At 41.7% G+C, this 23,892-nt stretch overlaps 1 pseudogene; it reads left to right on the top strand.

Annotated features, from left to right (window-relative positions):
• The first annotated feature begins 1,029 nt into the window (after positions 1-1,029).
• LOC125106918 (bifunctional methylenetetrahydrofolate dehydrogenase/cyclohydrolase, mitochondrial-like) lies at positions 1,030-23,765 on the top strand (annotated as a pseudogene).
• The last annotated feature ends 127 nt before the right edge of the window (positions 23,766-23,892 follow it).

The raw sequence follows: 23,892 nt of genomic DNA, 5'->3' as shown, positions 1-23,892 counted from the left end.
TCCTCCATAAGATACACAGACTTGTATCCTCACGAGAGATGAAGTCAGTAATGACATCTGGGGGCAGGGAACGTCGTGTGAGATATTTTGTGTACTTCCGCCCCGTTCCACAAAGCTTTGTGGTGGTTTGGTACACGAATGCATCCACATACTTGCCAGCATACCATAAATACAAACAATGAGTAAGAACTGAGAAAAACACAACTGAGGGTAGGAAGTCAAGACCCAGGATTAGGAATGGTAAGGGACACGAGCTCAAATGCGCAAGCCGTCAGGACAATACCGCGACTATCTTGGAATCTTATATTTGGTTCCGCATTTCCTAGAAGAAAAAAAAATGTCCTTCCTCAGGTATGGTCTACAAGTTGATCTGTGAAGGCACAAACCAGCCAGCACACTCACCCTCTCCGCCCTCTGGGCACTGACTCGAAGAAACCCGTCAGCAGGTTCCAAGGGATGCACTTCCGGATCCACAGTCTCCCGGGCCACATGGAATGCTGGGTAATGCAGGGAGGCGGGGCAAGGAGCACTCTAGGCTCTCAGCAGCGAGGTGTGGACTGTGGTCAGAAGAACGTGGGTTTGTGAAACAAGAGGCAGGGAAGTGAGACGGATTTTTCCATTCCTGCCAGCGACACAATGTTTCCTTTTAAAAATAAATTCAGCTTTTAAAAATAAGTCAAAAAAATAAATAAAAATTAAAAAGTTAAAATCTATATCAATAATAATAGTACAGACGAGGGGCGCCTGGGCGGCTCAGTGGGTTAAAGCCTCTGCCTTCGGCTCAGGTCATGATCCCAGAGTCCTGGGATCAAGCCCCACATTGGGCTCTCTCCTCAGTGGGGAGCCTGCTTCCTCCTCTCTCTCTCTGCCTGCCTCTCTCCCTACCTGTGATCTCTGTCAAATAAATAAATAAAATCTTAAAAAAAAAAGAGTACAGACGATGTATGTTTAAGACAAACTTGTGAAGTTATGACATAAGCACCTGGCATCTGAGAAGCAGTTTTCTGGGATGTCCATTTATAAGCAGCAATGGTTCCCAGTGAACTTTCCAGGGTGAGTTAGTAGCAAGTATCTTTCTGCCTGGAGTCTGTGTACCGTCGGGGTCCTGAAGATGGGATGCACTTATATCTACATTTATATGTAAGCATATGAAATGAGCTGAGTTTTACTACTATTTATTTTTTAAGGAGATTTTATTTTATTTTAAAGATTTTTTTTAATTTACTTGAGAGAGAGATGGAGATTAGTGAGAGAGGGCACAGGTGGGGAGGAGAGGGAGAAGCAGGCTCCCCGCTGAGCAAAGAAACCCCCCTCCCCGCCCCCACACCCACGTGGGACTTGATCCCAAGACTGGGATCATGACTCCAGCAAAGGCAGAGGCTTAATTGACTAAGCTACCCAGGTGCTGCACTACTATTTAAATATTCTCTTTTTTGTTTGTTTTGTTTTTTATTTTTTTTTTTAGATTTTATTTATTTATTTGTTAGAGAGAGAGAGAGAGAGAGAGCATGAGCACAGGCAGACAGAGTGGTAGGCAGAGGCAGAGGGAGAAGCAGGCTCCCCGCTGAGCAAGGAGCGGGATGTGGGACTCGATCCCAAGATGCTGGCATCATGACCTGAGCCGAAGGCAGCCGCTTAACCAACTGAGCCACCCAGGCGTCCCAATTTTGTTTTGTTTTTTAAATGACAAGCCCAGTAGCTTCCAGACTTGCCTTTTTGTTTTGTTTTATTTTTTTTTAAAGATTTTTATTTATTTATTTGAGAGAGAAAGAGCAAGAGAGAGAATGAGAAGGGAGAGGGCCAGAGGGAGAAGCAGACTCCCCACTGAGCAGGGAGCCCAATGTGAGACTCCATCCTGGGACTCCAGGATCATGACCTGAGTTGAAGGCAGTCACTTAACCAACTGAGCCACCCAGGTGCCCTGTTTTGTTTTCTTTTTTTAAAGATTTTATTTATTTATTTGAGAGAGAGAGAGAGTGAGAAACAAGCACCGCACCTGCTTGGTCAGCTTGCCAGGTGTGACCTGCCTGGGGCACCCCCCATGGTTCTCTAGATATCTGGTTGGGGCGGGGGAGGAGTGGAAGTTCCCTAAGCAAGGAGCTGACACATTTTTTTGTTGTTGCTGTTCACTTGCACCCAATGGCCCCATGCTGGAGTTTAGATGTGTCTCAGTGGGTATAATGCATGGAGCATCTGGTTTCAAGTAAACTACCTTTCACAAAATGGAGAGAATTGAAGACAAATCCCCCAGATAATAAGCATAAGTAAACAAAAAAGAAATGGCACAGCCTGCATATCTCTGATTCTTCAGACAGGAAAGCTTTTTATCAGCCACGTTATGAGGTAAAGCAACGTTCTGATCTATCCAACCAAAAGTCAACCTCCAAACTTAAACTTAATAGAAAGACTACCTAAAATATGGATTTACCTCCCCTCTTGTTAATTATGAACCTTGCCTTGAGTTTGTGTTGTGCCTGTTGTATTAGCTACGGGGAGCATGAAACCATCAGGATTAGCAAGGTATTTTTAAAAGGAAGCAGCTTAAAGAGACATCATCATAATTGAGTGACATTGTTCTAGCAATTAATAATAAAAGAAAAAAGTCACTAATTTTTATCTGTATGTCATCCTTTTAAAATTGCCATTTTATTCATGCTTTCTAATACAGATGACATATTGATATCCTGGCATGGGTATATAATTTATAAATAAGTCCGTATGGATTGGGAGAATATGCGGATACATATTTTCATTCATGAGGGATGTAATTAAAACAGTTGGGATACCGCTGCTTTAATTTAAAAATTACTGGCTGAATGGAATTATTAAACTTAGAATCACTACATTTGGAGAACAGCCATGTAATAATTATTTTAATATTAACAGAGTTGACTGAAGACTAGTCTTGCCTGGTGTGGACACCGGAACGGGTGATGGCAGCTGCATCCTCCATATCCACATCAGCCACCGGCTGCCCACTGCCCCCCGCCCCACCGCCACTGCTCACTGGCCGCCCCCCCACCAGCCTGCAAAGGGCTGCCACCTCCACCACCAACCTTTCTGCCTTTCCGCCTTTTCCATCACCCTTTCCATAGTTCAAAATGAAGCTGTTCTCATTTCTGGAAGGAACCTTGCCCAGCAGATCAAGCAGGAAGTGTGGCGGGAGGTGGAAGATTGGGTGGCATTGGGCCACATGCTGCCAAGTTTGTTGGGAGTGTGGTTCTGGTTAGTGAGCATCCTGCAAGTCACTCCTCCAGCCTCAACAAAACCAGGGCAGCTGCAGATATGGGAATCACTGCACCATGGGGAAACTGACTTCAGTTTCAGAGGAAGAACTGTTGAACTGAATCCATAAACTAAATAATGATAACATAGGTGGCGGCCTCCTTGTTCAGCTGCCTCTTCCAGACCACACGGATGAGAGAGAGATCTGTAATACTGTTTCTCCAGACAAGGATGTTGATGGCTTTCATGTCATTCATGTAAGTCAAATGTGTTTGGACCAGTATTCTGATGACCTCATAGAGTGTCTAGGAAATAATTAAGCAAACTGGCATTCCAACCCCAGGGAAGAATGTGATTGTGGCTAGAAGATCAAAAATGTTGGAATGCCCATTGCAATGCTACTACACACAGATGGGGCACATGAATGACATAAAGGCAATGAGATTATAATATCTCATCCATATACTCCCACACATACAGTTCTGGCAGATGTTGTGGTCTCTAATACAGGAAGTCCAAAACTGCTTACAACAAATATAATTAAGGAGGGAGCAGCCCAACATTACTTGGCATCAGGGAGATACAAATAGGAACCACAATGAGATACCACTTCACAACAGTCAGAATAGCTAAAATTAACAAGTCAGGAAACAACAAATGTTGGCGAGGATGCAGAGAAAGGGGAACCCTCTTACACTGTTGGTGGGAATGACATACTCTGGAAAACAGTATAGAGATTTCTCAAAAAGTTGAAAATAGAGCTACCCTATCACCCAACAATTGCACTACTGGGTATTTACTCCAAGGATACAAATGCACTGAACCAAAGGGGCACCTGCACCTCAATATAGCAGCAATGTCCACAATAGCCAAACTATGGAAAGAACCCAGATATCTATCGACAGATGAATGGATAAAGATGTGAGATGTATATATATAGGTATATATAATGGAATATTAACCAGCCAATAAAAAACAAAATCTTGCCATTTGCAATGACATGGCTGGAACTAGAGGATATTATGCAAAGTGAAATAAGTCAATCAGAGAAAGACAATTGACATATGATTTCACTCATATGTGGAATAAAAAAAAAAAACAGAGGAACATAGGGGACAGGAGGTAAAAAATAAAACAAGATGAAGTCAGGGAGGGAGACAAACCATAAGAGACTCTTAATCATAGGAAACAAACTGAGGGTTGCTGGGGTGGGGAGGGAGGTGATGGGGTAACAGGATGATGGGCATTAAGGAAGGCACGTGATGTAATGAGCACTGGGTGTTATATAAGACTAATGAATCACTGACCTCTATTTCTGAAACTAATAATATGTTATATGTTAATTAACTGGATTTAAATAAAATAAAATAAAAATTTTTTTAAAAGGAGGGAGCAGTAATCACCAATATGGGAATAAATAGGATCCCGTACTTGTTAACCCCACATTGATTGTAGATGTGGATTTTGAAGGAATCAGAAAGAAAGCCAGTGACATCACTTCAGTCCCAGGAGTGTTGGTCCCATGACAGTAGCAATCTTAATGAAGAATATCATTATCATTGCAAAAAAGTGCTGAGTCTTGAAGAGCAGGAAGTATTGAACCCCAAGGAGCTTAGAGTAACAACTAATTAACTGTTGTGTTTTCTGTCATGAATACCACTCCAAGCTAGTTCGAGAGACAAAACAAGCCAATAGAAAAGCAATATTTTTCACTTATTTTACTGAAATTGTTTTAAATGATTTAAAATGGTTGTATTTATTGAAAGCTTAAACAGGTGGGCGTCAGTGCATAGTTCTGCAGTACCTCACCATAGAGCATGCCAATATCATTCTGGGTCATGTGATCCAGACAAAAGAAGCCATTCACCTACTAACTAACATGGCAAACATTGTCATGTTGAGCATGGATGCTTAACTTTGTCAAGCCACTTCAGTTAAAATTAGCTTTTTCTAGGATTGCATTTCCCAACTTGTATCCCAATAAGAGTTGATAGTCACTTTAGGTTCCAAAACTTTTGAGTTCACTGGTCAAACCAAAAGAAAAATGTTCCAGGAGAAAATTAAGGAAATGACCAAAAGGAAGAAATGCTAATTGAGCAAAAAAAAAAAAATTACTCTAATTTACATACACATTGTATGTAAAACTACACATTAATGGTGCCCTAAGCTGTTGTCTTTGGCTTAGTCATTGAAAAACGTTTAGGGTTGGTCCACGTGGGGTTAATTCTCTTTTTATGTGTTAAATTTATGAGGTTTCCCATTTTTTTCCATGACTGAAAGGCTTATTTTATTTTAAGATTATTGGTGTGTATTGTCATATTTGGCTTTTCCTATATCCTTGAACTTCATTGTCACATCTTTGTACTGTTGGGGGTGTCCATGTGGTTTCTTTGGTGTATCTTGAAACCTTTTTCTGAAAAACAAAACTTGGGCCTGATCATCATTAGAGCACCTGGCATAAGTGTGCAACTGACTTTTCCACTGAAGACTTGTCAGCAGCTGCCTGCTTTTCTCTAATATATCTGTGAGGCTTTCCCTGATGGGTTTTTGAGAACTTGAGTTAATATTGAATTTAATCAGACTTACTGATTTAAAGGGGTTTTTGTTTGCTTCATTTTTTTTTTTAATAAAACACTTCTGAGTGATGTGGGAAAAAAAAAAAAGACTAGTCTTGGGGCACCTCTGTGGCTCAGTGGGTTAAGTCTCTGCCTTCTGCTAGGGTCATGATCTCAGGGTCCTGAGATCAAGCCCTGCATCGGGCTCTCTGCTCAGCAGAGAGACTGCTTCCCCCCGCTCTCTGCCTGCTTCTCTGCCAACTTATGATATCTCTCTCTCTGTCAAATAAATACATCTTAAAAATAAATAAATAAATAAATCTTAAAAAAAAAAAAAAAAAGACTAGTCTTACCGTTAGTGGTGTGATCACAGGATGCCTCACCCACACAGGCCACATACAGTGTGTGACATTAATATTTGTGTGCAGGAAGAAACTCACTCAGCTATTTTCCATGACCAGCAAACAGGCATCCACTTTTACTAAAGTAGTTTCAAATCATTAATATGAAACTAATACAAAAGTGATGAGGGAGCAAGAGGCTGGCTGAAGACAAAGCAAAAGCTGGCACCTTGCACCCCCTCTCCACCCGCTCCCCTTGGTAATGTGTGTGACATTCCTCAGGCACCCCTGACTGCCATAAACGATAAACAAATAGTTAATTTGCAGAGATCACAATCCTGCAAGACAGGAGTCTCCCTTGGTTTACAAATGTCCTAGAAATCTACAAACAAAGAAGTTACCTTATCAATAGCACAATTTCCAGAGGCAAATAACTCAGTTCCTCAAGCCCTAAATAAAGTTAAATTTCTTCTAAACCCAAATCTCACTAACAAAGACGCTTGATAGCAGAAATGTGAATGGCTTGCCAAAAGACAACATTGATCAAGCCGCAAGGCCTCTGGTATCCCCGCACTTTGTAGGCCCTCTTTAGCATATGAAAACTATGTTGAAACCTCCCTTTCCCTCACCTTCCCCCAACCGCAGGGTACATAACCTGCCATCTCTCACAACTCGGGGCAGCAACTCTTCCTGCCCACGGGTCCTGTCCCCGTGCTTTAATAAACTACCATTTTGCACCAAAGATGTCTCAAGAATTCTTTCTTGGTCATCGGCTCCAGACCTCAGCCCACCGAACCTCACCTAGGTTCTAGAACTTCATCAAAAGGGTTTGCAGAACCCAACCCTGCTTTGTGCTACTGGACACTATTAGTTGAATCATCAAAAGATAAGCCAGAAACAACCTAAATGTCTGTCCATTGATGAATGGTAAAGAAGATGTGACTTATATGTATATGTATATGCATCATTCACCCATGAGAAAGGAAATTCTGCTATTTGCAACAACATGGATGGATCTTGAGGGTATTATGCTCAGTGAGATAAGTCAGATAAAGGAAGGCAAATAATGTATTATCTCACTTACATATGCAACTTAAAAAGCTGAACTCTTAAATTAAAACAGCAAGTAGTGTGGTGGTTACCAGGAACTGGAGGTGGGAGAACAGGAGCAATGTTGTTTAATGGTACAGGCTTGCAACTAATGGATAATTAAGTGCTGGAGATTTCATGCACAGTATACTAATTATAGACAACACTCCTGTATTATGAACATCAAGCTTGCTAAGACCCAAATCTTAATTTTTTCCACCACAAAAAAAAAAAAAAAAAAGAAATAGAAATTACACGATGTGATGGAGGAGCAAAGCATCGCTACAATAATAAGTCATTACTTAAGTCATGACTTAAGCAGATGTCAACAGCTATGAATCCATACAGAACTCATTCAGTCTGAGCCAAAGCTGGCTACTGTCACAGAGCCACATATCGAGGAAAGGTCAGTAAAAGTTTTGAGCAAGGTGCAGGAAAGAGCATGGCCATGAATGGACAAGCCAAGGAAGATTTTGCTTCTCATACAAAATGTCAGCCTGGAAACCCAGATGGCAGGATAGAGAGAAGAGAGCTATGACAATGAAGTGAATGAAATACCTACTATGCACAAAATGGTTGTCGTTTTAAAAATGGGGGTCCCATGTTCTAATCAGATAGAACTGTGTCTATTGCCATGAATATTTGTGCCCCCAAAACCCGTATGTTGAATCCTAACCCCAAAGGTTATGCATGATGTTAGGAGATGGGGTCTTTGGAAGGGGATTAGGTCATGAGGAATCTGTCTTATAGAATCAGAGCCTTCTAGAAAAGGCTGTGCAGAAGTCCCTATCCCCTTCCACCATGTGAAGACACAAAGAGAAGTAGTACCTAACAACCAGGAAAAGGGCCCTCTCCAGAACACAACCATGTTGGCACCTTGATCTTGGACATTCCAGCATTCAGAACTGTGAGAAATAAATTTCCATTGTGTATAAGCCATCCAGGCAGTAGTATTTTGTTATAGCAACTGGAATGAGCTAAGACATCAATGAAGTTCACTTAAGTTATGAGGTTGATAAGGATTGGTACTTACCAATATGAAAAACAGACTAGCTCCAGTGGTAAAGGTGTTCATCCGCCATCTTATTTAAGCATGTTACAAGGAATGTTACAAGACCTCAGCTGAAAAGAGCATGGGAGTCTATCACATTTGAATCACTTTCCCAAGGGCCTTAAGAAATAGGTCCTTTGAGGTGCCTGGGTGGCTCAGTCATTTAAGCATCAGACTCTTGATCTCAGTTCAGGTCTTAATCTCAGGGTCATGAGTTCAAGCCCCACATTGAGCTCCATGCTGGGCATGGAACCTATTTAAAAAAGAAAAAAAAATGGAAAAAAAATAGGTCCCTTAGAGAAGAGCAATCTACAATAAAATCAGTGAAAGAAGGTCTGTAACCTTGAAGACATGTAACTCAAAAAGGGGAAATGATGAAAGGAAGGAAGCTCTCTTGGCTCGCAAGCATAGGTCATAGCCCCCACAGAACAGAAAAACCAAAGTCAGAGAGTAAAAAGTTATAGCAGTTTTCCAGGACCTACCAAAGAAAGGAGTTTCTGACATTTCCTTATTCTTTAGACCAATGTAACCATAAATACAGATGAATCATAAATGAGAAGGGTCTTTGCAGAATAACCAGCTCTCTCTGCTCTGGTCCTCATGCCTCAGTCAGTCTCCTGAGGAGTCTTTGGGTTCCAGTACAGATGTGTATACTAGGAAGAGGATTCCTTTCCCCAGTGGCAGGAGCTGAAACTAGGCTAGGTGTGGCTCACTGCAAACAAGTAAGTAGGATGGGGCGCCTGGGTGGCTCGGTCAGTTAAACGTCTGCCTTTAGCATAGGTCATGATCCCAGTGTCCTGGGATTAACTCCCGCGTCAGGCTCTCTGCTCAGCAGAGGGTCTGCTTATCCCTGCCTCTGCCCCTGCTTGTGCGCTTGCTCTCACTCTCTCAAATAAATAAATAAAATCTTTAAAAAAAAAAATTAAGGCAGAACAACACCTGTGAATTTAGTCCTTGTGACTCCCTCCAAATCTGATTTTCCGCATGTGTACAACTAGGCTACATAGCCAGCAAACAGAGGCTCCAAATCATCAAAAGCTCATGTCCCTCAAAATGATCTGCCTGCCTTATCTATTTCATCATTCATTAGTGTGTTCAAATATTTACTGAGTACCCACTGTGTGCCAGGCAGTGTTCTGGGTGCTGGAGTGAACAAGAGATAAAATCTAGGCAGACAAAAAATACAATAAATAGGTGAATTATAGAGTTAGATAGTAATAAGTTCTAAGTATGGCAGAGGAGGCAAACCTAAAAGAGGGAAAGAGTTCCATTGCTGTGTTGGTGGTGGCAGGGGTTTGGGGGGGGGGGGGTGATTTTAGATAAAGTGGCCCAGGGAAGTTTTCAGTGAGAAGGCCACATCTGAGCAAATTCTGGAAGGAGATGAGAAGGAACAATGTGATATTGAGGGAAAGAACATTCCCGGAAAAGACAACAGCCACTGCAAAGGCCCTGGAGTAGGAGCGTGCTTGACATGTTTAAGGAAGAACTCAAGAGGAATGAGCAACGAAGAGTGTAGATGAGGCAGGGAAGGTAATGAAGCTATAAGGCAGTGAGGTGGGAGGGAGGCAGACTGTGTTGGACCGGGGGGGGGGGGGGGGGGGGGGGGGCTTTGTTATCCCTTTAGTTTTTTTTTTTTACTCAGGGTCCATGGGAAATCCCTGGAGAGAGTTAATCCCCACAGTAACCCTATAAAATTGGAGTGATTACGGGTGAGGAATCAAAGGCTCACAAAGCTGAGGCGCTCGCTCATCAAGGTCACACTGTGAGGAAGGACCCAGGGGCTCTGACTTCAGAGTCTAAACCCCTAGGCCTCAGGCCACAGGGCCTCAGTTTGGTTTTAACACCCACACAAATGACTCCAGCAGGAGCCTAGCAGGCTGCCCTGGCTGGCACCCCAGGGCGGGTGGAGGTAGAATCTGTGGGAGTCTAGAGCTGAGGGCTCAATGACTGGGTGTGCTTGTCACAAGGAAAAGCAGCAAGATGGCAAAGGTGTTTGGTTCTTCTCTTCCAAAGAAGATCCAAAGAGAGGAGGTTCCCACTGCGAAGCAGCTGGAGGGGAATGGGGAAGGAGGGGCTGGGCCAGATGTCGGGTGGGGGGGGGATGTTGTGTCCTAAATGCCAGGCTAAGGGGCCTGGGCTTCATCCTCCAGGCCAGTGTCTTTCAAACTTGGTTCGTTTGAGCTGCTTTTTAGCAGTGGGACTTGCTACAATAATATATGCCATGGGAAGTCCGATAAACCAAGCAGGCAAGGAGAATCGAAGAGCCTGAATTCCTGCAGATGTGGCCCCTCATTCCCCCTGGAGAGTGGCAGGGGGTGGGGCAGGCACGGTAAAGCCCTTCGGGCGGGTGGGGGAAGCACTGGGGAGACAAAGGGGAGATTGCTGTGAGCTGAGTTTTTGTCTTCCTTCCTACTTTTCCTTTCTTTCTTTCCTTCCTTCTTAATAACTTAGTCGAGAAGCTTGAATACAGCACACTAGCCTTTCTGATACCTACTGAAATATGCAAACCACTGCCCCAGGCACACAGCATTCAAAAGGAAGTTCTCCCCTCCCCCTCTTCCTCCTCTTCTTCCTCTTTCTCCATGTTCATCTTGTCTTTTTCTTTCTGTCCCTTTTTTTAGTGTTAACAAAGCATCAAATGCCAACAAAAGAACACACTGTCTTTTCAAGCATCAGCATCTGGGGCACCTCGGTGTGGAAGCCACGTGTGATGTTCATTGAAGCCTCAGGTCTAATATGGAACCTGCCATAGAACACGTACTCAATAAATGTCTGTTGAATTATGAATGACATAAGGGATAATACGTAGAGTTTTTAAAGTTTATTAATTTCAGACACTAACTTCCTCTACTCTTATAATAAAAGAAAAGAAAAGAAAGAATTAGTAGTAGCATTTTTCAGATATACATTTGCTGATGACTGATCTTGACATTTCTTGGTCCGAGCTTCTAATAACCAGCACTGCCTGGCTTCTACAGACTAATGGCTGTTCGTATTCTTAATAATGAGCCTCTAGCTCTGCAAAACCCTGAGTCACTACAGGAGCACAAATTATGTTGCATTTTAGAGCTACATGTTGCCTGTGCCCAGCATATGCTGATAGTGACTTTAATGCCTCACTGGAAACATCGAACCAAAAACTGAATGATGGTCAGAGGTGGGTAGAAGGAACTCTTAAACTGCAAGGGGAGGGAAGAGGCAGGTTGGATGGTGTTGGGCTCTGCTAATAGAATGTGACATGGTCATGATTTGCAATTTTAAAAAATTGGCGGGGCACCTGGGTGGCTCAGTGGGTTAAGCCTCTGCCTTCAGCTCAGGTCACGATCTCAGGGTTCTGGGACCGAGCCCCGCATCGGGCTTTTTGCTCAGCGAGGAGCCTGCTTCCCCCTCTCTCTCTGCCTGCCTCTCTGCCTACTTGTGATCTCTCTCTCTCTCTCTGTAAAATAAATAAATAAAATCTTAAAAAAAAAATTGGCAATAGAGTACAGCAAGGTTTATACCAGTAGGAGACTGGTTAAATAAATTCTGTTCTACCCACTAGAATACCACACAAGGAAGGGAGATAGCCTTATATATACTGACATGGGAAGAAACCCATGATCTATTTTCTTGAAGTAGATTATAAAATACATCATAGTAATTTTTTTAAATTTGCTATGAAAATGCAAATAACAGATTATGTATATGTAAACAGTTTAATTTTAATTTATAAAAGTAAATTTTGTGTGTTTGGGGGAAGAAGGAAGAGTTTTAAATGTGCATAGAAAAATCCGGTGGCTGTAGACCAGGCTATTGGTGGTGAGCTCTGGGAAGTGAGACCAGAAGGGGACAGGAAGAGGTAGGCTTTCACCTGTACATACTCTATATATATTCATCTTGTTTGAATTTTTACAGGTATGTAGCATTATAAATATATACATAATCAGTCACCTGTGAGTAGGGACCACTCAGGTGCAGCAACTTCCCATTAACCAACATATGAATTTCCTATTTCTTACAAAGGCGAGCTCAGCCCAATCAGAGTCAGGAGACCCGATCCATTCTGCCTCTGAGCCAACCAGCTGTGTGTCTTTAGACAAGTCACTTCACCTTTTGAATCTCTATCAAGAGGATGGAAACAAATTTCTTCTACACTTCTTCCTAAGCTCAGAATTCCTAAACAGGAAAGAAACTACCTAAGCGTCCTTTTAAAAACACGATTCAGCCACAACTACCTAAATATATTACCTTCGTAAATCAAACAGTTCAAAACTTTGAAGAAAAACGATTCAGTGGGAACTTTTTATCATCCATTGGACTTTTACCCCCTCCCTGTGCTAACTTTTCAACAAACAACCATACTCATTTGCCCACAAGATAACTTTTCTCCATTCTCTGATGTTGTACACGGTTCACCCAAAGTTACCAAGAGTTGCAAATTTTTTTCCCATAGCCTCCTTCTCCATGCATATTTATTGTTGGGCTGGCAGAAAGAAAGGGCTACTTAAGATGGCGAAAGTTCCCGCCACAAAACCTGTGCTCGGACAGGAGAACAAAGACCCAACCAGGAATATGAAAACCCCCTGCCCCGGGGCTCCCATGGACCAATGGGACCCTGACAAGTGGGAATCTGAGACCCCCGCCCCGGGCTCCAGTGGATCAATGGAACCCCGGCGAGCAGGCAAAATATCCAAATAAGGGAAACTTGCCAAAAGACCCCTGAACTCCCCTCGAGACCCCTTAAAAGCCCCCTTCTCTCTGCCTTGGACTCCCTGCCTTGGACTCTGCTTTCCAGAGTTGCGGAACCTCACCCGAAGGTGCCCACCTCCTCCCGGCACAACTTTCCTGGCTCCCCTTCTCCTGAGCCCTGAAACTTCGCGGGAGAGTGCCTTTAATAAATCTTGCCTTACACCCACTTTGCCTGGTGTTGTGTTTATCTCGCCAGAAAAACTTTACATTTATAACTTCTGTCTTCTTCTGGAAAAAAAAAAAATGGAGTTATAAAAGAGTTTGCTGTGGGGATATCTAACTAGCCATTAGGCCAAGCAAACTTCATGACAAAGCAAGAGTTACAAAGAGAGACAAAATGATTCATTTTGAGCCTAAGTATCAGAATGGATAATCTATCAACACCATGAGATTCCATGTAAACCCAAGAAACCAGGAAATTGGTTATATTTCAGTAATGTTTTAATAATAAATACATTTTTAGTTCAAGCCAGTCCAACAGATTGTGTTTATCAGTCAGATGGAGCATAACTAATAAATAGGCCTACTTAAATGCCTTTTTAAATGATTTGACGACTACATGAAGAAATATGGCCTGGAGCATAAATACGTTGAATTGTCAACAGGGGCATTAATGAAGGATTTCCACAAATCTCCATAAAGGTCTGTGGCTCTTGGACTGTCAGGCGAGGGTTGTATAGCCACACCCAGCCTTGACCACCCTTGCTTGAGGGAAGCTCTGTTACAATGACCCTGCTAGGAAAGTCTAGTCGGGATTTGTGTTCCATGATCCCTGGCTGTCCTGGACTTTGGAGTAGAAGAAGACAAGTTCAAATCCATCCCCACCTTCCAGTAGGGCAAGCCACATACACTTCCTGAACTTCAGTTCTCTCATCTGTAAAGTGGGGATAATTCATACACAACAACACAGGAAGGTGGTCACCCACCATGAAAGAATATAGGCAAATTGACTTACCCTTGGTGCGCTGGACAGTAAGCACTCCATAAATATTATTTTCCTTCCATCCAAGCAAAGATTCTGTTTCCAAAGCCACTGGATACCAGGGTGCTTTTAGGGTGTGTATTACGCCCCTGTCTGATGATTTTGCTGAGGCAAAATGGACTACCGTGTATTCCAAAATAAGTTGCTCGAGCCCCCAGTCTAGTTTCTCATTTATAAGATTGGAATAATGTCTCCTTGCCAGCCTACTGCAGGGATGTCATGAAGACTGAGATCTTCTATTTCTCTAAGTAATGAAGTGTTCCTACAAGTGTAAACAGTAACATCATCTGCTTTCATCCCTTCAGATGAAATTGCAGGTACTGCTTCAAATTCTAAGGAGAAAAAGAACCTTGTAGAATACATAAGCTCTCTCCTGGATTTCGCCATTGGGAAGGAGCACAGCCTGATTCCCCCTAGTCCTTGGGCACACATCCTACATGCAAATGAGCACCATGAAGAGAAATAAAATGTAGACAGGACAGAACTTGAGACTAGAACCCAATGGCTTTCTGACACAATAGGCCGTTTAAGACTTGCAGGAAGAGAGAGCCACGCTCCTTCTTCTGTGAGGAGCCACCCTTCCCAGCGCCTCAGAGCCAGGAAGCTCACTCCCAAACCCCAGAGCCTATTGCTGACATTTTGTTTCAATTTGGCTGTTTTTATCTGATGTCCAGCCCAAGACTGACAACATGATACACTTTTATTTTTCCTCCAGAAAGCAAATATAAGGCTTTGGGCAAGGGGGAAAAAAGGCCAAATGTGGCTATTATTCCTCATTAAAACTTAAAGTGTCAGGCTCGAAACCCCAAGGAAGCTGCCAAGAAGCAATAGCTGGGAGACATTTATTGACTAGAGGAAGGCAGTGATAGATAATAAGAGAAGGAAAATCCAATTGTGTTTTCCCCATCTCTCACTGATGTTTTCCAGGGCTCGTGGTGGGAAGCCTGGACCGTAGCAGGAGTTCCCGTCACATACTGAAAATGACATTTGTCATCCTGGAACCCCAGCTGCTCCTTCCAAATCATCTCCCCCTCCTTCAGACCAGGAGGGGTGAGATGGGGGTCCTCGGAGCACAGTGAAGCCTGCCACACGGGCAGCTGGGCTTCAGGCCCCAGACTTTGCGAACTATTCCTGACTCACCACTCATGAAAGCAAAAACTCATTATCTCATTTAATCCTTACTGCAGCCCATGGGGAGGGTCGTCTTTATTTTTTAACTTAAGGAAATTCAGGTTTAGAGAGATTAAGTAATTGGAGAGAGATTAAAACTATTAACTGAGGACTCAGGAGGCAATCAAGCAGCCTCTCTGAGGGGCTGGGAGCAGAAAGGGTAAAGCGCGCCCTTTTCAAAATGCTTATGCTTCCTCCATTTTCTAGTTGCTCATGAGTAATGGGGGTGGGGGGCAGCTGGGAACGTTGAGAATACAGGAGACAGCAGACATGCCTGGGGCACACGGGAGGGGCACGGTGGCCCACAGTAAGCACGAAGTCAATGGCAGGTGTCACCACGTATCCTCACGGCATCCCTGTGGGGAAGCTGCCTCCATTTACCCAGGAGGGGACTGAGGCTTCACCACATAGAGATGGGCCCACGGCCATCCAGGTGGGAGATTGAGTTGCTGGAAGGGGTGCCCAGTTCCCACCCAGTATAGAACACTTCCCGCCATCTCAGCCTCCCCACAGGCTCTTCCAGCATTCCGGGGGTACGCCCCGTGCTGCACTGTGTGCTTAGTATTTTATTCAGCACACACAACAACCTGGGGAGGATGGTTTGTCATTGTGTATCTAACATTACCTAGGAGGAGAGCTTTGAAACTTCCAGACAAAATGCACTTACCTCTACTTTTCGATCCTTGTTGTTGTTAAACCAAGACAGCATTCTGAGAACTGTCAGGCAGGGAACACATCACCTATTTTTACAATATTTCAGGTCTGGAACTGAAAAACTTAACTTAGAAGAGAAAAAAAAAATCAAATAAAGGGGGAGATGATTAAAGTTCTCCGAATGTTTTTTATGGGTTGTTTTTTTTTTTTAAGATTTTATATATTTATTTGACAGACAGAGATCACAAGTAGACAGAGAGGCAGGCAGAGAGAGGGAGGGAAGCAGGTTCCCCGCCGAGCAGAGAGCCCGACGCGGGACTCGATCCCAGGACCCTGAGATCATGACCTGAGCCGAAGGCAGCGGCCTAACCCACTGAGCCACCCAGGCGCCCTTTTAATGGGTTTTTTTGTTTTGTTTTTTATTTTTTGTTTTTTTAAAGGAAAGAAGTTTCTTTCTCATCTGATTCGGGCAGCCCAAGAAACGAGCGATGCCCCAGGTCATCATTTGACAGCGTTCCAACATAATGACTCTGCAGACCATCAAGACCCTAACTCTACTCATTTGAAGCTGGCACTGAGGTTATTTTAAATAACATTTTAATTTCTTCATCCCAACCCGACAGAATTATGCGTTTGCATCTGAAGATCCTTTATGACATTATGTTCTCAGAATTAGCTGTGAATCAGGAATGAGTCTTACCCAGAGCTTCTCCATTTACCTGAAATGATAAAGTGAAAATCGCATGCGTAATAATGCATGTCTGACTTGTACTGTTTTATAAAACTTTGAGAGGAAAATCTTTTGAACCAGAGGAAAAATGTAAAACCTCACTTTTGAGGGGCTGAGTTCTACTCAGAATATTAAGGGCAGGGTTCTGAACTTACGATAGCCTTCTAAAACCTACTCCTCTGGGGAGGAAGAGGATTGTGACTTGGGGGCTGGGGGACATGGAGGAGTCCTCGCTGACAGAGGATTCTGGGTCCTGTATGGATCAGGGGTGTAGTTACTGTTCAACAAGTCATTATGCTGTCTGTATATTTTCTGTGTTTTTTGTTATATTTTATAATTCTTAAAAGTTTGCTTGTTTGTGTTTAAGAGTCCTACTATGGAGAAGGCAAGATGCTAAGTTCATGGGTTTAAAGTCCCTTGTATCTGTTCACTGCAGATTCTTTAGGACCTAGAAAAGTACTTGACCCTCAGTAGGGACTTGACCAATATTCACTGAAGAAGATTACACAGATGAAAAGGACATTTGTTCATCCAGCCCCTCACTGAGATAGCACGCTTAATAAAATAAGATACCAACTGAGGGTTAGGCTCATTCAGTAGGTCTGGGTTGGGGAGTGGGAATCAGAATTATTTTTAATTATGAATATTTTCAAAAATATAGAAAAATAGAGTATAATGACACCCATATGCCTATTATCTAGATTAACAGTTGCTCACATTTTTATCATACTTGCCTCACCAATTTTTTTACTAAAGGTTTTTAAAGAAATTACATGGACATCACAAAAATAATATTTTCCTTGTTAAAATCAATACCATTATACTGCTTTGAAAAATCATGATAATTCTTTATTATTATTATCTAATACCTAATCCATATTCAAATTTCACCAATTGCTCCAAAAATATATATTTTTCCCAGTTTAGTCCTACCAAGATCCAATCACATAATGTTTGGTTGTTATATTTCTTTAGTCATCTATAACCTAAAACAATCCTCCCTCTGCCCCATTCTTAGGCATGACTTGGGGGGACCAGGCCAGGCGTCCCTCAGAATGGCCCACTTTCTGTATTTGTAGTGTCATGTGGTTTATTCTACTCATTCATGCATTCCCTATAAACTAGAGTTTGGAGCTAGAGGCTGGATTACATCCAGGTTAAACATTTCAAGCAAGATGTCATTATTTATGCTGTATGACATTGCAACATACTGTGAGGTGTATCATATATAATTGAACCATTATTGGTGAACCAGAGATAGTTTCCTCCCTCCATTGTAAATTTCCATTTTCTTTTTAAACCATCAGATCATCTGTGGAGCAATACTTTGACTGCACTACAGTACCTAATTCTCCATCAGTATATCACCTAATGGCTTTATCATCCACGGATGATTCTTGTCTTAATCAATTCCTTCATTAGGGATGGAAAATGGTGATTTTTTTTTCTATTTCTATCATTCATTCTATATTTATCAGTTGATATCCTTTATGAGAAGGAGAGAGGAAAAGCAAGAGATTTGTCTCATCAACTGCTCCTTCTGGAAAGGCAAAGTAAATAATTATCTTGAATTATCACTTTTCAGATTAAGGATTAGGTGAAAAATGGTGTTTTGTTTGTTTTGTTTTGTCTTTGGTTTTCTCTTTTTTGAGTATCATTTTATAGACCTACAGATTTGTATAGTCAGCATGTTTCATCCCATTGCATTCATTCTTTTTGAAGCTCAAATTTATCCACCTTTGTCCCATAAGACTCCTTTTTAAATTGGCTCTTTTTCTAGCCCAGCAAGGTATCCCAGGCTCATTCCTTCACCCAGACCCCAAATCAGCCACTTTCCTAAGGAGTCCTAGAAACCAAGATCTGCTTGCTAGGGGTACCCACTGTCCCTGATTCGTCAATGTTTCTAAGCCCCCTCAATGGATAAAGGTAGGAGGAAATAAACATGTGTATATTTTTAAATCATATGTTCATATGGAAATTTCCAATTCAAATTAAACAATACAGAGCTTCTACTTTAAGCAAATGAGAGACGGGAGATTGATTGCAAAAAGGTGAATTGGGCAAATAAGTGAATCTATTAAGAAAAATGGGAGCCAGATGATTCTGTGTCAGAGAAAGAAGTAACAAATCATAGGAAGGGAGAAAATTAGAATGAATGCTGTGATATGAACTAGGAACTGGAGCCATTAAGCTGACCTCAGTTTTCAAAATATATTCATAGATATAGAAATAAATATAGATGTAAATTTATACACACACAAACATATATGTATATTCATCTGTCCACTGATATGGCCTGAGAGGAGATGCCACAATAATAACAAGCACAGCTAGCACATAAATCTTAGTTTCTAAACCTCATTCTCCAGTAAAAGGGATCCAGTATCCTTGGAGAAGTGACTGCTTCCAGGGCTAGGGCAGGGAAAGTCCGTTTGAACACCTTGTGCCAGAAAGCAAGGAAGTACTCCAAAGATAATGAAACCATCTCAGAAGGACACAGAAACCATCTTGAAGAGGCTCTTACTAGTCAAATCTGGCATAGTTTGAGCCTCAAAATAATGCTAGTAAAAAACTGTAATCCATGAATAGAATAGGAAACCATGATATGAATTAATTAATCCAAAGTTTGTTGAGGAACAGGATATTTACACACTCTCAAAGTCCCTTCCTGCCACCTACTTATTAATCACGAAGGGAAAGAGAGTAACTATCAAGTGATCAGAGTCAACATCATCAGTGATGGAACAACTTGAAATTTTGAAATGAGAACACACGTCATTTTTGTGATGTTTCTCCCAAAATGCACAACCTTGAATCTAATCATGAGGAAATATCAGACAACCCAAATCAAGGGATAGTCTTCAACATAATGGGTCAGCAATATTCAAAACCTTCAGAAGGTTATGGAGTAAAGACTAAGGAACTGGGATGCCTAGATGTCTCAGTGAGTTAAGCATCTGCCTTCAGCTCAAGTCATGATCCCAGGGTCCCAGGACTGAACCCCATATTAGGCTTCTGTTTCTCCCTTTGCCTGCTGCCTCCGCCCCACTTATGCTCTCTCTCTCTCTGACAAATAAAATTTAAAAAGCTTTTTAAAAAAGATTTTAGAATGCTTCTAGACTTTAGGAGACTTAATAACCTGACACTAAATGTAGCAGTGATTCTCAGCAAGGATTCTTTTGCTCTAAAGTACACTCAGAGACTGAAACTTGGATGGGGTCTAGGGTTTCCAGACTTACAATGTTTCCATGTTAAGTCCTCATTTGATGAATGTAACATGTTTCGGGGAAATGCACACTAAATTTTGGGGGGTAAAGGAAGCACCATTTCAGCAATTTACTCTATATGATTCTGAAAAAAATTATTTGCACCAGACTTGCAATTTTTCTTAACTTTGAGATTATTTAAAATTTTAGATAGGTTACCATTTTTATTAGCTTCTGATTTAACCTTCCAGTGGTTTGTGGGGAGCAAAATTAAGAAAAGAAATACATAAATTCTTATGTCCTCCCTTCTTGAGCAAAAGTAGTATCACACACACTATTCCTCATTCTGGTTTTTGTTTTGTTTTGCTTTGTTTTTTACACTTAACAGAGTATTCCGGTAGCATTTCACATCTGTACATGGAGATCTTCCTCATTCCTTTCATGGCTGTATAGTGCCTCACGGAGTAGCTGGACTTATCCTCCAGCCCTCTATTGATGCTCACTGGAATTATTTCCAATATTTTTAAATTATAGAAAGGAAGGAAGGAAGGGGATGGGCACATTACAATGAATAACTTTTATATGTATGTTATTTTGTATTTATGCAGGTATATGTCTAGGATACATTTTCAGGAGTGAAATTGCTAAGCCAAAGAATAAATGCTTCTTTAGTTTATTACTGTATAACATATTGCCATATGCCCCTGCTTAGTATCAGTGTGCATTCCTACCAACAGCACATGAAAGGATCTATTTCCCCTACAAGTCTCACAAACAGAATGGGTCTTAGGTCTTAGATTTTTAACCAACAAATAATTTGCATTTGTTTTATTGTGAGTGTGGTTGTGAGTCCTTTCATATGTTTAAAGGTCACAGGAATGTTTGTTAAGCTCCACAGGTGAATCTGATTGGTGCCAGGTTTGGAAACTGCTTTCCTGTCCTTTGTGGCTTGGGCAATTAAGAAGAAGTGCTGAACTTGGGGCACCTTGGTGGCTCAGTGGGTTAAGCGGCTGCCTTCGGCTCACATCATGATCCCAGAGTCCTGGGATTGAACCCTGCATCAGGCTCTCTGCTCAGCAGAGAGCCTGCTTCTCCCTCTCCCTCTGCCTGCTGCTCTGCCTACTTGTGCTTTCTCTCTCTCTCTCTGTCAAATAAATAAATAAAATCTTAAAAACAAAAAACAAAACAAACCCAACTCTCAAAAAGAAGAAGTGCTGAACTAGAAAATCTGTTCATGTTTATTGATTTTCACTGCAGTTTAGATAGATAAGGGAAGATAAGTTTAATCTACCCAAATATCATATCCTCTATGAAAATTTCTCCAAATTCACTGAGCTGGTTTTAGCATGGTTTCCTCTGGCATGTTGTACATACCTCTATTAGCATTTATCTTATCAAATTAAACTTATTTGTTTAAATGACTTCCTCCTGGGTTTTTGAGCCTTGGAAGGTAAAACACTATACCTTATTCATCTTCAGATCCTTAGAGTCAAGTCTACTTTCTGGCACACTGTAGATACTCAATAAGTGTGAGTCTGAATAAATAAATAAACAACCGATAACACCGGTTTTCAATTCATACTCACATTTAGCACATCATTTCTTAGTAAAAACACACAACAGAAAGGAAACAGTTTTCCTTCTTAGATAACTTGAGCTTTGAAGGACTGTTTATTCCAGGCTTCTGATCTCTGTCTAGGTTTGGCTGGCTTCACTAAGGAAACAAGTTAGTCTCCAAACTTCCTGCTTCCCTTCCTTTGCCAGAGGGTAGGTGTAGGAGCCCAGCTCCTTCCACAGTGACATCTTCTGGTGCTGCCCAGAAGGAATGCTCCACAACCTTAATCTCTGCCTTAGCAGCAGCATCTGTCACATTTCCAGAACGTTTGGAGTAGAGTAATCATGGGATGCCTCTCTGATGCTTTTCCTTCCTCCCTCCATGCTCTAAGGAGCTGCACCTCTGGCAACTCACTTTGTCTTTGAAATTTCATTACACTGAAGTTAAAGCCCAATCATTTGAATCCAGAAGATGACAAGCATAATGTTCTGCCTTGACTACTGTGGTTCCATTTTTCCACCCAAGGGGAGAAGGTCTTAAACATAAAGCCATTGCTATTAATGATACACCTTAGGAAACCAAACTCTCTTTCTAACAGTCTCCTGCCTAGCTGATGGTCATATTTATTCTGAGAAATACTTTAAATCTTTTCAAAAACAGCCATGTTCCTATTACGAAGCATTACTATAAAATTGCATGCTAAAAATGCTGGGAGCCACAGATGCACACAAAGCTGTAATCAGAGATAGGCACCTTAAGTCACATCATTTATAAATTAATTTAAAAACATATGAAGATTGAAGTTCTGATCTTCAAGAAAGCTGTTCTGTGTGATGATAATTGCATTTGTTACTTCAATATTCTTTTTTTTTCCTAGTCCCCCAAATATATCTGTACACTTCTATTACAATAGAAATCAGTTCTAAACTATCCGTTACTATTCAGTTTTGTTTTTTTTTTTAAATTTTGGTTCAAAATCGAAGATGTTAGTTAGAATTCCAGGTTGGTCAGGAAGAATGTTGAGCCATCTCATTTGAGAGCTGAAAGAAAGTGAAATGTGAAGAGGTAAAAAGAAAGGAGTGCCCCAGCAGAGTGGTTCGTGCTCCAGCCTGGCTCAGAGATGGTGGTGCGGGCCAACAGAAGGCTCTGAGGAGTTTCCCTGTGCTGTCATGTTCTAGTTCCCTAGTCAGGCAATATCAAGGGCCACACCCCCAACCAAGACAGATGGAGGATGTAAGAAATGGAAATAGTGAAGACAACAACTGAAATGCATAAATCAAATAACATTAAGTTAATAAATTACACCAACTACTGTCTAATAAAAGATTACAGAGTAGAGATCCAATTTTTTTTTTGGCTTTTTTCTGTGATGTTATAGAAATACATCTTAAAAAATAAAAGACCTTTCCACAATTAAAGCTGAGCTCGTCTCATCTTCCTGATACCCCCATTGAATGAAAGGCTCTTTCCTGGCTGGCCTTTTCTATGTCCTCCAATCTCATCATTTCTCACTTCCTGACCCACCACATTCAATATACACCATTAGCTCCACTCCTACTTAAAGACATACAGTTCTCCCTCATATAACAAGTTGTGTACTTTTTCATTGGTTTGTTTATAGTTTATCTCACTTCACTAGAATATAGGGTAATGAGGGTGAAAAACTTGTCTATCTTCTGTATAGCAGCATTTCCAGCATTTGGAATGCTTTCTGGCACCTTAAAGGTAATTTTATGAAGATTTGTTGGCTAGACAAATGAATGAATACCCCAGTGCCTTTGTACATGCTGCTTCTACTATTTAAATTGTACTTTCCCACTGCCTTCCTGACTTAAATCTTATTTTTCTCTAAAACTCAGTTTCAATATCAATTCTTCTGGGAAGCCATCAATTGCTATAATATCCCCTCCCTCCCCAACCACACACACAATTGGCTTTATCTCTCTTCTGAGCTCTCAGACTTTTCCTCTGCACATCAGTCCCCAAAACAGTTGACTGTTCACCAAAGAACTAATACTCCCCTTCCATCATGTAGAATTGTTGCCAGGAAGTGGCTACCCAGCCATGGCATTCTGCAGAGACAATGTGACTAAGCTCTGACAAATGGCTTGTGGGGACCACCTCCAAACCCAGCCCCCAAAAAACCTTCCTGTGCAACACTCCATTTGTCTCTTTCTTCCATCTCTTGATGAGATGCCAAGAATCCAGAAGAGAACTCCAAGACCATGGAGATTGTGGACTGCCTTTCAATCACCTACATGAATCTGTGATACAAGAGGGAAACAACTGTCTACCAAGCTGAGTCATGGGCTGGGGGCTGTTAGTTACAGCAACTAGCCCATCCTAACTTACACAGCACGGCAGTACAGTCCACAGTCCTGCCACTGCCCGTGTGTCTGTCTCCTTCTCGGTAGTCTGTACGCCTTGTGCCCCATCCCCACAGTACCAGGGTCTAGTCCAGGGCCTGGCACCTAGGTGAGGTTAATAGGTCTGACAGTTGGTTCAGGACTCCAGAAAACAAAACAAAAAAACTACAACAACAACAACAAAACTGGGCCAACCCTTGGTTTTCTCCCTAACAAACTTATTCCCATAAATTCCTCTGT

Source organism: Lutra lutra, chromosome 8, assembly GCF_902655055.1.
Source record: "Lutra lutra chromosome 8, mLutLut1.2, whole genome shotgun sequence".
Taxonomy (NCBI): Eukaryota; Metazoa; Chordata; class Mammalia; order Carnivora; family Mustelidae; genus Lutra; species Lutra lutra.
Note: the sequence above shows the minus strand (reverse complement) of the source record. Positions and strands in the feature narration are given on the sequence as shown.